We start from the raw sequence: 14143 nt of genomic DNA, 5'->3' as shown, positions 1-14143 counted from the left end.
GCGTATGTCGAATGGCACAAACGCTCACGAAACACTCACGAAACGAAACGCTCGTAGATATCTATCGCTCGTGCGTATTGGTGCGATAGAGCCAGACTACCTTTCGCGGCGTTTCGTTTTCGTTTCGCGTCGCAGAAATGCCATTGGGCTACGGCACCTGGTACAGATGTATGTTTCGTGAGCGTTTCGTGATATTCGGCTAGCCACCCTGGTACAGATGTATGTTTGGCGATATACAGGGTGCCCGGTAATTAATGGACAACCTTTTAACCACCAAGAGGCCACCAGAAAATCTCGAAAACCAGGCGACTTTTACTAAACCTTAATATCGATTTTCTGGACCAGTATAAGGTGCCCTCTTGGTGGTTAAAAGGTTGTCCATTAATTACCGGGCACCCGGTATGAAGTGCTTATATCTTCTATACAAATAAAAGACTATTTGATTAGATTAAGAGTTGAACGTTGTATAAATTTACAATTTGGCGGCTTATTCTGCGATAAAGTACTTATTTATTTTAATTATTTTGAAATAAAAAAATGTTCATGCACTGGAGCATTTACCGTAGTTTCCTTATTCAACGGCAAAAACCGAAATGTCACAACAGAATGTAGTACCCCGGAATACTCTTCATTGCCGTCATCGTATCAATACAACAACAATAAAAAACAAAGTCCCGCGCCACACCTGTGTGTCTGTTTGTTTGTTGCTTAATAAACTGTTATTATGATATAATATTCATAGATTTAATTTTATAGGAATCATTATGTACTATCAGGTGCAAAACTGCATGGCGAATTTATCAATGAATTCATTAATAATTTCTCCATGCACTTTTGCAGCTGATAGTACATTGTATACCATAAAACGATTGTGACATCTGCCATTACTTTGTTAATTCTGTAAAAAAATATTCGTTTAGATAAAAAAAAAACCATATTATCTTATCAATTATCATATCTACCTACACCAAAATTATTTTGCACGTTTCGACATTAAAAATTAAAAAAACAATTATTACATAATTATACTGTATCATAATTATGTAAATTTATAAGTACAATTAGACAATAAATGATTACTTACTTAATAATTGTTTACTAATCTAAGAAAACCTACTGAACGGATTTTCATGAGGTTTTCACTTGTGAATAATAGAAGTATTCTTTAGGCAGGTTAAACTTGTTAAGGTTTTATGTAAATTTGTCGAAGAATAACGATATTCACTTATTAAGTCCGAAATAAATCACCCTAGCGGCAGCTTAAGACGCTACAGGAGCGAAAATGCTAAAATGGAAAGGAGTCCCCGTTTCAATTTAGTGATTTTAGTTAAATATACTCGTGTTATTAACTAGATTTATCGAAAAAAATCAACTCAGTTAAAAGATATTGCAAAAAATCTTTAAAATCGAGGTTCCGCTCTCGACTGTTTCCTCCTCCAAAACTTGATCAATCGGAACGAAATTTGAGAATCTGAATAACAATGATATAATCTGTGTCGGACCGTTTAGTTTTTTTGGCTAATTGTTACCAATTTTGAATTTGCGCCATAATGAAAAAGGCCGTTTTTGGAATTTTTTTATGGGCTCTTGCGTCTTTAAAAATCAAAATTTAAAAAATCAATACGGTCCGACACAGATAAAAATAATAATAATCTGTATTGAAAACGTTATTGCTCTAGCTTCAAAAACCAGGAGGAAATAGTCGTGAGCGTTTGTATTGAGAATTGACCCCTCCTGTATCGTCTTAAATCATAAACGCTGAAACAGGAGTAGGAATTAAAAACTGGCAACATTGTAGTGTCATCCCTTTCTAATAAATATGAGTGAGAAAACGGGACGACCCGTCGTCCGCTACGATGTAGTCATTTTTTAACTTCTATTACACGTGTCGTTGAAGGTTGAATACATATATTTTTATCAAAAATATTAGTTTGGATCAACAATGTCAAAATAAGTTATTTATATATTACTAGTATTACCCTTTAGTACGTTGCTCCTGGAAAGTGATGTATGAAAATTTTGGCATAATTAACCCTTAAAGCTTTCCTGTCACTTTTTTAGTACAGTCACATAATGTGACCTAGAGTTTAAACACTAAGTGCTAGCTAGAAAAGGCTATACGTTCATGAAAGTGGAAGAAAAACACTACGTGTTTGAGCTTATAGCATGACTCGGCAACATTCGGTTTATGCGCAAGCGACAGTTGAAATTTCGAATTTTCGGAATATGCGGCGAAGTGCATTTGTGACGTCATAAAATATGAACTAATTCATTCAGGTGTACTGTTTATGTTGATTTTGTTACTAGACGAGTTAAACTTTAGTTTCGTGTATAAAGTTGATACAATAATTTATTTTTTCATATTCAGAAATTGTGAAATATTTCGTGTCACAATTTTGTGACATTGCCGATATTACTGGTAACCAAGTAACCATCTAGCATGTCCTAAAAAACGGACAGTGCCGACTTATGGGCAATCAAAATAGGGACAGAAAACGGACATTGCCATAAATGGGTTAAATAAGTTTTTTATTAAATTCTTAATTGTTTTTATAATTACTGGGCCTAAATACAAACTATGCTTTAATACTAAATTTACATAACGTGGGTTTTCATTAGCAAATGCAAAATCCGCCTTTAATTAGCAGTATAAACAATTTTCACTCATGAAACCTCTTCAAGCTGATGAAAAAGATATTATGATCCTTTAGGTCTTTAAAATGCTGGATGACTCACCACAAAATTCAGAACAGACTTAAAAAAGTAAAGTTGCTCATGTGTAGAGACAAAGGAAATCATTTATATTCTGGAAAATTTTTCCATACCTAATGTCAAACACCAAGGACCAAGAGTCTGCAGTCATGGAGTATGTTATGGAGATACGCAATAAAATTATATATCAGCTTCTATTTTTGGCTAAGGATAATCAATATGATCCCACTATGTTGCCAGATGCCAATATGATCAAGAAATATGTAATTTTTAATGTGAAAGTTAACTTTTCCTGTGCTCAGAATTCAGTCGTCAATCTAATAAAGAAACAAGAAAGACAAGACTGTGAGACCACAATTAATGGTTTGAATATTTACGTATTTAGTCTTAATACTTACAATAATTGTAATTTATAACTAGCCGTAGCTTAGAAACTTACAGATTTATTAAATATTTTTGAATGTGGGTAGTTTTACACGTTACAATTGGGACAGACGTGAAAACATAATTTCTTGTTCAGACAGATGTTGTACAGAGTTCGAAACGAGATTATTTTTAATTCCGTATACCTACCGATATACATAATATGTCTTAAATGTTAATTACTATATTACTATCGGCATAACAGCGTAAAAATAATTATGTTTTAGTTAACATTTTCATAAAAGGTGTCATTTTGAATCACCAAATAAAAAACGTGTATTTCAGGAAGGGAAGGAATGTATTGACTACCTAGTACCTACCTTACTTTTTCAATAGTTATAATATTGAAACTCATTTGTAAGTAAACTAAACGAGAAGAATTATGCTCTGGTCCGTAGAAATTATAAATTAGATAAGAATATTGGGGTTTAGGCTAAGGGATGAATATGTTTTGATTGTATACCATAATAACATTCATATACTTAATAGTTTTTTGGATTGTCATGTGTCTTTTTTAATCTTCTGTTGATTGTTTAAGTGTTTTTAATTATTTAGTAGTGTGTTATTTTAATAATTCAAGGTTTTTTCACTTTATAATACGTAATTTAATTTTTGTTCTTGGACACCTTATGACGGCGTTGTCCGTTTTTTAGGACTACCTTTGGGGCCATCACTCAGTGAGATTCCTGGCAATGTCCGTTTTAACGGACGTCCTGAAAATCCTACTTTCAAAATACTTTCATTTATTTTTTCTGAAAAATGGTTCGTTTTGACCCATAACTATACCTAAAAACATGCAAAGAGATACATGGTTACATTACTTCATGTCTTGCCGTGTTAAGGGTTAATGGAAGATTTTTTTTAAATTGGGATATGTAGATTATAGGCCGAAATTATTTTTCATCAACCCTCCCCACCCCTCCCCCCTCTGCGTCACCCCTCTACCCCCCTTAAAGAGCCGAAAATGCGATTTTTCTCGATTTCTGACAAAACCGATGAAGATACAGAAAAAGCGTGTAGGAACGAAGTAATCCTTAATAAATTTACTACAAATCTCTCATAAACACTTTAGTGCTAGCACTTATAGTTTTCGCGCAATCCGTCACGAAAGTTGCTCCTTTCTGCAATTTTCTTTAATGAATGATAAGTTTTCTCCTTAAATGCTTACGAAATCGTCGGTTTGATAGTACTAAAATATTATAAACTCAGAATGAATTTCAGGGGAAAAAAATCACTACCATGGGCGGGACTTGAACTCACGGCCTCTAGATTGATAGATAAATGACGCTAGGGGTACCATTGATTCATATAGTAGAAAGCTGAAAGATTCGCTAGAAACTAGGGATGAGCTTTTGGTGGCTCAGTTGGTAGAGCCCTCGAGTTTCTATCCGGAAGCCGTGAGTTCAAGTTCCAACCATGGTAGTGATTTATCCCCTTAATTTTATTATAGTCATGAGTTTACAATATTTTAGTCGTATCAAACAAATTTCGTAAGCATTTTGGGACAACACTTTAATATTCTTTAAAGAAAATTGCAGAAAGGAGCAACTTTCGTGACGGATTGCACGAAAACTATAAGTGCTAGCACTAAAGTGTTTATGAGAGATTTGTAGTAAATTCATTAAGGATTACTTCGTTCCTACACGCTTTTTCTGTATCTTCATCGGTTTTGTCAGAAATCGAGAAAAATCGCATTTTCGGCTCTTTAAGGGGGGTAGAGGGGTGACGCAGAGGGGGGAGGGGTGGGGAGGGTTGATGAAAAATAACTTCATTTTTGATAAAAATATATGTAATAGAGTATAAAAAAAAAAAAAACTTCTACTCTGTTTGGTCAAACTGTACCTATATCTACTCATCATATACCAAAATTAAGCTAGTTTTAAATGAAAACGCTGAAACAGTTTGAGACATACTCGTAGCAAAGAGGAATAAGTAAAGGAAGAGTTGTAACACCATACATCAATAAATATAAGTAAATGCGGGTTATTTGTACCTACAGGCATTGTATAATAAAGAGTACTATCGTACAGTATGGCCACTCCCGCTCCCCGCTGAAAGTGCCGCTCACCCCCTCTCGGTTACCTCACAGTTACCGCCTGTCAAAAACGCGAACAGTCAACCTGTCATATTTCACTCATACAAGCATAGTACACGTCACCTACACGAACTTAGACTGTGTGCTAGGAACGCGCCTCTTTCATATATTTGATCGCCAGTGTCCGAGATGTGCTATAGGCATAGTTAAGTGACATCTAGCGACAATCACGCGTCAATCACGCGTCAACTAGCATAAATTATCAGTACTGCTACTTGTCAATAGATGTCGCGACGAACGAAAAGTCTAATGCTCACCAATTTTTAGTTAATATTACAATAGTATTAATCATTATTCTGTTTTCAATTCCTTCTGCTTTTTAAGTTGTAAACTGTTCTAATATTATTTTTTTGGCAGACGCGGTACTGATAATTCACGCTATTTGTGATTGACGCGTGATTGTCGCTAAACGTAACTTAACTATGCCTATACAAATAACTATGCCTATATACAAATAACCCGCATTTACTGATGTATGGAGTAACAACAACTCTACCCTTACTTATTCCTCTATGCTCGTAGGTAATATATTATGTTCAGAAAGTCTCTCATTCATAAATCTACACAAAAGTTGGCTATGCCATTATAAGTATTTCTCTGTAATTTAAGGACAACTTATTTTTCTTTTTAAATATATTTTACTTCCCGATGTGAAGTCGGGGCGAGTTGCCAGTTTACCTTACTTGAACATTAACAGGTTTCGTTTAATTGACATACGTATACTGCAGTTATAAATATAACTGGTAAAACCTACTTGTATTAATTTATTTCGTCACCGGAGATGTAAACAACACAAAACTACCCGATATAAATTTATATAAATTAATATCGGGTAGTTTTGTGTTGTTTACATCTCCGGTGAAATAAAAAAGGTGATATTTAATTTAATTTAATTTATTGTAGTTATAAATAACATAAACACGTGTAGTTGTAAGTTTACCTATGTTTATAAATAAATTAGGCAACGGAACTTATGGAACTCACATTCCGAAGTTCCAAGGTTCCTGTAAAAGGAATGTTCCCAATGTTGCCATCGAGTTCGATATGAAACAACTTTGCAAAGAAACTTAGCACGTTATATGAAACTGGAAGAAATAAACGATATAATATGACAACATATTAACCGTTAGAATGTAACTATTCATTAGACTTAGTTTACTTACACATCACTTACTTGCAAATTTTATTCGTTTAGATATATTATGTACCTAACCTTGATTATTCATTTTCTTTCTTGGTTTTACACGAGACAATACCTCCAAAAAATCGTCTTTGAAGAAATAAAACCTGTTATTTCTGTACCGACACGTGTTTTTAAAATACCTATGATTCATTTATGTTAACTACACAAGTACATTACAATAAAATTAAGCTTAGGCACTTACCTACATAATTTATTAATTTGTTATCCGATGCTTCAAATAATAGGCTACTTGAAGTCTAGTAGTAGCTAGTCTTTTTTTTTTCAAACCCTCTAATATTTATATTTTCGTCTTAAAGGGAAAAAAAAGTATGATTACAAAAGTAGAACTTTATAAAGTTTCTAGGAAAATTGTTTTGAACTTTATAGGTTCAGTAGTTTTTGAGAAAAATACGGAAAACTACGGAACCCTACACTGAGCGTGGCCCGACACGCTCTTGGCCGGTTTTTAAAGTCTGTCTTATATGATTAAGTACTGTCCAATTAACCGAAATAAAATATTACCATATTTTATTATGACTTCAAAGCAGCAAAATAGTACATTTCGATACAAGTGCGAAAAAGAGGAACTTTGAAACGAGTGGCGGTAAATTAAAACACGACCGAAGGGAGTGTTTTAAATCGACACGAGTTACGAATTCCCTTTTCGCACGTGTATCGAACGACGCTTTTCAGTACTGATGAGCCTTCGAAGTTTCGACCTGGCATATAATGAACCACTTCTCGCACTAGTGCGTAAAAAAAACACCATCTGTACTGAAAAATATTTTTAAAGTATATTTTTACGTAATCAGGCGAAAACAACACAGTCATGTTAATCTATAGATTATCTGTGCATCAGGTCATTCTACTCGAAAACAACATTTTCAGACTTTTTAAGTATGAAGACATAAAGTTCAATGTGTCAGTGATTGTTTTGACATGCAGTAAGGTTCGAATCCGATGACGTCACTAGGTCGCTGACAGCGTTTTCGGTAATAAACATCACTTTTAATACCCAAAATCTATAAATCTTATTTTTTTTTATGTCAAATACTACAGAAGAAAATCATTTTCCCCTCACTAGCTCGGAAACACGTGTTTTGTCCTTTAATACCAGCGGGTAAAAACGCATTTTATCCACTAGTGGGTAAAGTAATTTGACCTTGAATAAAGTCAAATTAACTGCTTTAAAATTGATAAAAGTAGGTGAATCTAGTAATAAAGATGATTTACCACCTGTGGAACTACTGGAAGCAGTGATAAACGCATTTTTAGCGTTGTAGTTTCCTCGCTATAGTAAGGGGAAAAGTTTTGTGTTACACTCGGGTGCAAATGTATTTTACTTCTCGTGTGTTAAAAAACTCGCAAGTTCAGGATTCTATTCTCGAACCACTCGCTTCGCTCGTGGTTCAACTATAGAATCCTTTCACATGCTCGTTTTTCAATTCCACACTCGGCGTTAAAATACAACTTTGCCCCCTTGTAAAACAAATAACTATTATTGTGCCAAGTTCTATATGAGTCTAGTAGCCTATTATCAATTCTTATCATTAAATTACTTATTAATAATCATAATAGCTTTGTACTTTGTATAATTTCTTGTGTTAATATTTTTTTTTTTATGAATACTTTTGCTTATTAAATTGTATCTTGTTTTTTTTAATGCATGTTAAATATAAGATGTAATGTTTTGAAAAGAAGTGGCCCGCCGAGTTTCTTGCCGGTCCCATAGTGGATACCCTCCTCCAACTGAGGGGGGACTGAAATCTTCTCGAGGCTGAGGCGTAGGGTTAGAGCCGGCGTAGTTTTATTTGACGTTCATAAGCGCATTGTAATATGCCTACTTGGAAAATAAATATTTCATTTCATTTCATTTCATTTCATTTCATTTCATTTCATTATTGCCTACCACACACACCTATCACTCAGATAATTCAAAAATGCATTCGATTTTTAACCGTTTCCTCCCACAATAAAATGCAAATTCAAATCAATTTTCCTATAGATAATATATCGGTATAAAAATCGGCTTTGAGAATTTAAGGAAAATTACTGTTTTAAAAAAACCTTATGTAGCAAAAAAATGGCCGTCGGGCTGACATACCTAATATGCAGACATGAAATTTCGATACAAACTGTACATTATCCCAAATTTTCATGCTTATTAAAATTAGGAAGGTATGGCGGCTCTAGCTAGAGATTAGAGAGATTTAACCTGTAAGTTACTAACGTATAAAATGTGACTGAATCCTACCCACGATTTCATAGAGATGTCTTTATTCAATATAAAACATGATTTTACTTACAGTATTCTTCAATATTATGTCACTTGATCTCCGCACCACAAAATATAGCGAACTAAAACGCAATTAACAATGTGTTCAAATGAATAGACACATTAACGACTCTTGAATAACAATTGGTTTGGCGACAGCGACTGCAGCGCCCCTATTAACATAATGAGGAAACGTTAGTAGCAAAGTTGTGTTGCGTTAGTTTTGCTACTCGACACTAGATGGCAGTTTAACTGTGTGGTTATGTTTAACTTAGTTTTACTCGTCGCACATAACTGTGTATGAAATCAGAATATTTTGAATCCGTGTATTTTTTTTAGTTTAAATTGTATAATAATGATTGATATGTAAATAAAATAACAATAACTTCGCTTTGAACTAGAGTGAGCGATTACAGCGCCTCTTTTAGCGAATTGTGAAAACATTTGACAGCAGAATACACTCACAGTGTTTGTACTACTCTCCACTAGATGGCAGTTAAGTAGGAAGCTATAAATTATAAAAATTATTAATTTTGCTACTATGCGATTTCAATTTATACTTTTCAAAACCAGAAATTTTTTTTTAAATACAAATGTATAAAAAAAATGTATGGTTACTCTGGTTACCCCGTACCTGTCAAACTTTGTTTATGCACTTGATTACCATAGCAACGGTTTATTTACGATTCTGTTGAATGACAGTTGTTGTCGATTTTAACATTTTTTTTTTCCAAAATGCCTTTAAAACCTAATAAACCGCAGCTAAAAAGCTCGTGTGAGAAACATACATGCAACAAGCCTTCTAAAGAAAAGGTAAAAATGCCAAAGAAGGTGTTGATATCTAAAAAGTGGCACACTGACTGTTCCCATGACGTGAAAACTAAGTCTGCCGGTAAGATCACCTCTAAACAGGCAAACGAGTCGAATAAAACATCAAATTCCTTACCTGCTGTGCCAAAACAGAGTAAAGTTCTAGATTTCTGCAAAAATTGTGGTGACACTGACGATATTGAAACAGCCGTAGCCGCATTTTCCAATACTTTAACAAATTTTACAAGCAAAACTAGCGGTGTATCTTCTAAAAATAGTAAACATGCTGTCTCCCATCAAAAAAGTCAAAAGGAATTAAAAACGGAGACGCTCAAAAAGTAAAAATGGAAACTAAAGTTGTAAAACAGTATTACATAAATAAAAAGTATGATTCAAAATCAACAATAGATTATACGAAAACGTCTAGCAAAAGTAAAATTAAAAAGAATAATTATAATGAACCTTCAAAATGTGATAAAAATATTGAAACCGAAGAAATTGTACAAGAACATTACTTAAATGAAAAGTTTGCTGATTTATACGATTCTGCGCATGATTTTGACACTATCATTAGAGAGCCAGTATTAGATACTATTACTGAAGTAAATGAAAAATTTTCATCTGATAATAAATCAACATCATCTCTTAAAAAATCAATCCAATCAAATATATTTGCTTTACCTTCAGATGAAGAACTTAGTTTAAAGAAGCTAAAAGAATTCAGACAAAAGAATTATTTTGAATGTCATTCGTCAAAAAACAGACTTGAAAGTAAGGGAAGCGTTATATCCCTTCAGGATCATAAATGTAGTTACAGATTATACTTAAATGACAGACTATTTCCTGTAGCTATGGATAAGGACCACACTGACAATATTCGATGCGTTGACTGTCATTTACCATTAGAAATGGCTAAAGAAGAAGATAAAGTTAACGGCACAATACAAGCTAAAGGTGAAACTAGGTTCAGAAACCCAAGATATGGTCTTACTTCTTCCGATAAAAGAACCTTTGATCATTAAACAGAAGATGAAAGAACCGAATGATGATGATGTAGTGTACTTCGGGTTAGTGAAAATGGATCAGTATGGGAATTCTATGTTTAATCCTACTTTACCGAGTGATTCTTTGGCATTGAGGTATCAGAAGGGATATAGACAATTTGACGATCTTCAAAGCTACAGGTATGATAAGATCGAAGATTCTGATGTAATCTATATTTAGTAATAATGAATAAATACTTTTCTATGTTCGTATCAATGCGTATTATTGTGCAGATTATTATTTTTAAAATCGGGACTTAATCGCGTATGACTACAATTCGAGGGTAAGGGTGAAACCCGATAAATCGAGATAATTTGTCCTTGAAATAACAACATTGTGGAATTTGCACATATTTCGAATTTCAAAAACCAGTTTGCTCCACTTATCGGGTTTCACCAGTAAACCCTCGACCACTCGACATATTCCTGTCTTCTCCTTGATCACGGGGACAACGCTGTCCCTGAAACGTTGGAGGTCAGTTTAATATGTAGTCATACGCGAATAAGTCCCGATTTAAAAAAAATATTATTTGTAAACATCGTGAAAGTTTAAATCATTGTGCAGATAAATACAACCAAAGGCGATGTACAGGCAGACTGCATCTCGACTGTAATTTCTATATGAGCCGCTCGCTGACTGCAAGCCAAATGCAGTTTTCAGACGAATTGCATTCCGGTTGCAGTCCATTTACTATCGGCTCTAAACAAAACAAGTAAGTAAAACATCACGTGGTCAGTTTGTATGGCTAACTATGCTCCATGGTTCCCATTCCATATAAAATGGTGGGTTAACCCTCGGGTTAACTCTGTTTTTCGTTGGTGCAATTGACCCTTAAAGTCTTACCTACCTGTATATAATTATTCATAATATATATGTACATCATTTCATTACCATACCGGTAATAAATTCCTCATTTTATAGTAATGCGTACGTAAACCCAAGATGCAAACATTTATGTAAGAATAATGGAACTTACACAGATATATTTTATTACAAATAATCGCATATTTTTCCAGCATTAATTGAAAATCTAAATTATTATATATAACCACAAAATTTAGAATTTTTGAAAAAACCCTCGACGGCGACATAGTAGACCGATTTTCATGAAACATAGCTAAGAACACTCCCGACTAACTCAGCTTTCAGACAAAAAAAACTAAATCTAAATCGGTTCATCTGTTCGGGAGCTACGATGCCACAGACAGACACACACACAGAGAGACAGACTACCACGTCAAACTTATAACACCCCGTCGTTTTTGCGTGGGGGTTAAAAAAAGACCATCTGTACTGAAAAAGTCCTTATAGAGTTTGTATGGATTTCTTAATAATGATTGATTATTTAGATGGAAAGGTCATTCAGGGCAAACTAATATTATAACTATAAAACTCCCGTGAGACACATACATATTTAAAAATATTTTAAGCGGGTTACTCACGTATTAAGTCGATATAGCGTTCGACATGTTTCGGTTCAATTTCGAGAACCTTTCTCAAGAGTAGCGACACCCCGCCTTTACATGTCGAGAGCGCGACGCATACTGCGGGCGCTTGCTCGGTGCGCGCGGCTGCTGAGGACAGGCTATATCGACTTAATACGTGAGTAACCCGCTTAAAATATTTTTAAACTAATATTATAGTAATAAGTATGTATGTAATTTTATTATAATGGGAAATTTTTCTATGTTTTATAGGCTAAAGAATAATAATTGACATCTTGTGACGCAGGTTAATTATATAAATAAGGATAATTATATCCTCATGTCAAGAATTCTAGAAGCTAGGTAAGAAAGACGAGTTTGCAATGTTATTACCCCCCGGGTAAGTGCGTTTTCACATTCTCCGATCCGATATCGGATGTCGGACCGATATCCCATACATTACAGGCGCCATTTTGATTTTGTACATTGAAATCCTCCCGATATCCGTATCGGATCGGATAATGTGAAAACGGTTACCACACCGTGTTATATTTCATAGGTACCTTATTATTATTTTACTAGAGGTCAAAGTTGTTATTTAACCGCACGTGCGAATATTGATACCCGAGCAAGCAAAAGATTTCAATTCCTATTTAACTGTGAGCGTAGCGAATGGCTGATGTTTCATAATGTGGAATCTTGAACGTTGTGAGGGTTTCAAGGCACGTAGGTTAAACAGACTTTGCCACCGAGTGAAACACAACATTTTCTGCATTAGGTGAAGAGTGGGGGTTTACGGTATTGCTCCTATTACAGGAAACACCCATTAGAGTGCCTTTCCACAAGAGATGTGCTATACGCTACGTGACTATGGATGCGTCTGTGATATCCATAATAATATCTGCTTCTTACTATAATATCAGCTTAGTAGAACACGTTGCCTGTCTGGTGACGGGTTAAGAATTTCACCACCCCCTTTCTTCCCGTGGGTGTCGTAGAAGGCGACTATGGAATATGGGTTAAATTGTGGCGTAGGCGAGAGGCTGGCAACCTGTCACTGCAATGTCACAGTTTCGTTTTCTTTCGACCCTTATTTGCCAAGAGTGGCACTGAAGCTTTAGGCGTTTATTGTGCTCTGCCTACCCCTTTATGGGATACAGGCGTGATTGTATGTATGTATGTATGTAGAACACGTTCCCACTAGCGCTATACTTTGTGGATCAATGATCATGATTGGTGGATATCAAACCTATCCACGTAGCGCATCTCTGGTCACACACACACTCGACGAGCGGCGTGGGAAGTAGGCAGAGGCATAGTGTGGCCGCGCTATGCCGCTCGTTATGCCCACCGCTCCCTATTTTGTCGGTTTTTGGCGCGAGTCAAAGGGCCGACAACAACCTAGTGCGATTAATCGGGCGAGTAGGGCAGCTTTTACCTTACAACCTAAATGGTCGCGCACCGTGCGGTTTCAGAGGAATTTCCTCCCACGAACGCTCCGGCTGTGGAATGAGCTATGTCGAGGTATTCCCGATGAACTACAGTATGGGGTTCTTAAAAAAAAACCGGCCAAGAGCGTGTCGGGCCCTGAGCCTGCTCAGTGTAGGGTTCCGTAGTTTTCCGTATTTTTCTCAAAAACTACTGAACCTATCAAGTTCAAATATGGTTCAAAAGTTAGAGTTAGGGGGGGGGACGCACTTTTTTTTCCTTTAGGAGCGATAATTTCCGAAAATATTAATATTATCAAAAAATGATCTTAGCAAACCCTTATTCATTTTTAAATACCTATCCAACAATATATCACACGTTGGGGTTGGAATGAAAAAAAATATCAGCCCCCACTTTACATGTAGGGGGGGTACCCTAATAAAACATTTTTTTCCATTTTTTATTTTTGCACTTTGTTGGCGTGATTGATATACATATTGGTACCAAATTTCAGCTTTCTAGTGCTAACGGTTACTGAGATTATCCGCGGACGGACGGACGGACGGACGGACGGACAGACAGACAGACATGGCGAAACTATAAGGGTTCCTAGTTGACTACGGAACCCTAAAAAGGAGTGTACAAGTTTCTAATGGGTCGCCAACGCGCACGTGACACCCCTTGAGTTGCAGGCGTCCATAGGTTACGGTGACCGCTTTCCATCAGGCGGGCCGTATACCTGTTTGCCA

This window comes from Leguminivora glycinivorella, chromosome 19 (genome assembly GCF_023078275.1).
Source record: "Leguminivora glycinivorella isolate SPB_JAAS2020 chromosome 19, LegGlyc_1.1, whole genome shotgun sequence".
NCBI classification, from domain to species: Eukaryota; Metazoa; Arthropoda; class Insecta; order Lepidoptera; family Tortricidae; genus Leguminivora; species Leguminivora glycinivorella.
This window is presented reverse-complemented; position numbering follows the sequence as displayed.